The following is a 4032-nucleotide window of genomic DNA, read 5'->3' as shown; positions in this document are numbered from 1 at the left end:
TTCATATATTAGATTTACAGAGGCCTGATTAAACAAAGGTGTTACTGGAAATAAAGCCAGCTTTGAGTTCAAATTCCAATTCCGCCAAAGGCCGGAATTCAGCAAATATCTCTGGCATGCATTCAGGTGCATCTGAATGCAATCGCGGTTTCGATTTAACGCCTGAACTCCAGATCTCGCGCAAATTCGACAAAGATTAACGCCTGAACTACCCAAAATTTACAATGAAAACTCGTTGGACAAACTGGAGATTCTTTATTTTTTCCAAGAAACAAAATGTTCGATGAAAATGAATTGCCGGAGAGTCGACATACACTTCTGCCTAAATGTTCATTCCCACTTACACGCGTGACGCAAGCCGTGTCAGTCATGTGCTGCCAAACCCGGTGACCACGCGTGTGAGACCCGTGTGACGCGCATTGCACACGGGTTTGAGTCGCGTTGGTTACTCGTGTGCAACCCGAGACACATGCATTTCGGACGGAACAAACTTTTGAGCCAAGAAGGACCTTTATTAAAATTGGAGGTAGCAACAGAGAAAGTCAATTTTGAATTATCTCTAGCATGAAGTCTCTTAATATGCAGGGGCGTAGGAACAGTGTGTGTGTGTGTGTGTGTCTTACCATAACTACAAGTTCATTTTGATTTTCAATACTTTCATAATGTCCCTTTCCCACCGCCCCCCACCTCCCCACCGCCCCCCTCTGAAAACCGTTCCTACGCCCCTGATATGTCATCTTGCAGGAAAATAAGAGCGATGTGTTCAATCAGACCCATCTTGTACATATGACGGTACTGTCATTTTTGACAGCGTCTTGGTTGCTGATCCGTTAAGGTGTGAAGTTTCGCTGTCAAAACGGGAAGGGTAACTAGCTGTTCGGGTTAAGGGTAATTATAAAGATAATATTAAAGTCAACTATAGCGCACAGTCTCCAAACACCAAGTGATTGCTAGCGGCGCTTAATCAGAATCTGATTTTTATTACCCCGGATAACCCAAGCTGCCTGTTATGCGCTAGAAGGTTATAGTCACATGACTTTATCCAACCGGGTACCCATTTTCTGCTGGGTGAACAGAGGCAGTTTGTTCAAACTCACTTACCTAAGGTGAGACCACATGCATCACATGTGCTTCGTTGTAAGCAGGACTGAAGTCCTAGAAACTCTCAGGAGTCAAGCTGCCAAACACGGTCACCCATCCAAGGATTGTCCGACCTCGACGTTGCTTAACTTCAACTGATTCGTGACCTTAGCTCCGTGCACAGGACCACGCGCCACTTTAATTATGTGGATGCAATCAACTGAGAGAAGTACAGAAGTACAGCTCTATTGGTTTTCTATATATATAAAATATATAATTTATTACTAAGTGATTGTTTGTATTCATTACTGATTAATGAATTAAACCATCACAGACTGAGATACTCAGTATGCTAAAGCTTCTTATGCAGTCAACCAGAAATGTTGTCGTTATAAGCTGTGGAAGTTTTGGGAGGATACCCATTGATCCTATTTACACATTATGCAACAACTCATTATATAACATCTTTATGCGTTTTTCCTACAACACCTGCGTGGCTGTCCTCATTAATGGTACCGGTACCACCCCTCACCCCCGCTAAAGTGCATTTTCGGCTAATGGCGTCTGGTGTATATTGCAATCAGAATTCATTTGGCGTTTTCCTCTCTGGAGTAATTATTCAATCAACGATAGGGTTTTTAGTGTACACTGGATCACTGGTGATTTTATTGCCACAGTGCAGAGTGGCAACATTCAACACAGATTCATAGATGTTAGGGACAGTACGTCGACGGTTCTGGTTGATGCAGGAAACACTGTAGTAGTAGTAGTAGTAGTAGTAGTAGTAGTAGTAGTAGTAGTAGTAGTAGTAGTAGTAGTAGTAGTAGTAGTAGTAGTAGTAGTAGTAGTAGTAGTAGTAGTAGTAGTAGTAGTAGTAGTAGTAGTAGTAGTAGTAGTGGTAGTAGTAGTAGTAAAATGTTTATAAAGTGTCACGCACACAACATTTACATTAAAATACAGAATCACATAAAACATTTCAAAGGAAGTGCGTCCAGCCATACATGGACTTACGAGACACTATATATACATTTATAACTAGATTAATGGTGCACATATGATGATATAATATAAGATGGGAAATAGAAATTTTAAGCAGATTGTAGATAAGGCACATTGATAAACAAATCAACAAATTAGGCTATTAGATATACGCCATTTGACGTTTTTTAAACATTTTACAGAATGCATTTGCTAATTCCTTTTGTACAACATCGGAATTCATTATATAGATCAATTTATTTCCATTACAAAGGTGATTAAACTTACGGTTGCTTTCTGCAGCTGCCTTAAAAAGGTTAAAACTAATGAGCACGACTCAATTGTCCCTGTGTATAATATAGTGGCCTCGTGCATGTTGTTTAAAAAGACAAATTGAACAAAGAACATTTGTTCCCTTCTCACATGCGAGCTACAAAATGCTGATTGCTAGTTTGACGAAGCCTGGAGATGAAGCCTAGATCTATATACACATCATGAGTGTTGTTACGCAGTGTTCTATAAATAAATATCTCAAAACTGCTACTGATCAATTTCAACTTTAATTCTGTTTTGTTTTGTACATTTGTATACAGATAATACACTATTTTGTTTTGCACATATGTATACAGGTAGTACTCTATTCATTTACTATAACGAAAACTATTATTGGTCAGTTCGTCAAAGCACGACCGCTAATGTCCGAAGTTCTATCAAATATGTTGAAAACTGCTATCGGGGAAACCGCGTGCAGGTTCAGCTCCACGTGTTTCACGCAATCAAATCTTCCGAGAAGTACATTGCGTTTGTGCGAATGTTCGTTTGTTTGAAAACATAAACGCACGCGAATATTCTATGTTTACAAACGCAGTTCTCCACAACATTCCCCCCTACAAATGATAGATCCAAGTCTATCATTTCAAATGAACATATCAATCACAAAATAGCACATTATATACAGACATATTTGAAACTTATGCAACTAAAGTTCAGTAAAGTCCACACATTTCCTGAAATACAAAGAAAGTTCATCATCCAGTCCTGGAAATATGAAAATAAGCATGTCTGTTCCAAATCATAACACATCGGTAAGTGTACTGTTCATTGTGACAAAACACATTTATTTCCTGAAAAGAAAACATGTCAATATACAATCAACTGAAATACTTCCCTTGAATGTTTTAGTCTGGATACCACTTTCTGTTCTGTCTTCGATTCCTTTGCGACATCCATTTATTAACTGTTCTCTGAATCTTCCATCCATGAAATCTTGAATGCTTCCACCAATCCTTTGAATTCTTCATCCTCGAATTCTCCACACATGAATTCTTCCAACCTGTATCCATGAATTTTTCTGTTTCTTGAAGCCGTCTGCTGCTCCTCTATCCATTGGTTGAATCCTGCTGTTGATCTTCTGTACTGTTCTTGAAGCCTCCTTCGGTGGTAGTTTCTGACACCTTCCATTCCAGTGGACACACCTTTGTCACTGGTCTTGTCATAACACCTTGATTCGTCTGTATGTCAACAACTCGAACGTGTCCATCTCCCCCTGGATGTGTCTTTATGATTCTTCCTGTGATCCAACTTCCTCTTTGAGATTGCGTGGAGATAACCACAACAACATCGTCGACCTCAAGATCACGACTTGGTATAAACCATTTCTTCCTTTGCTTGTAGTGATGGAAGCCATTCCGACATCCATCGTTTCCAAAAGTGGTGTACCAGTTCTTGGACTCTTCGCCACCGTTTTCTCGGACAGAATTCTGCATTATCAACCGACTGTGGAGCAAAGATTCCACCACACCGACCATGAAGAAAGTGATTTGGTGTAAGTGGAACGTCATCATTTGATGTGTACTTTGGTACGTTAAAGGCCTTGAATTGATCAACGATTCAGCGCCAGTAAAGGCAGTGACTAGTTCTTCATCAGTAATGTCACCATTGCCTAGGATTGCATATATAGCTCTTTTGAGGACT

Source organism: Haliotis rubra, unplaced genomic scaffold (genome assembly GCF_003918875.1).
Source record: "Haliotis rubra isolate DU_JTF1 unplaced genomic scaffold, ASM391887v1 Scf2127, whole genome shotgun sequence".
In the NCBI taxonomy this organism is placed as follows: Eukaryota; Metazoa; Mollusca; class Gastropoda; order Lepetellida; family Haliotidae; genus Haliotis; species Haliotis rubra.
This window is presented reverse-complemented; position numbering follows the sequence as displayed.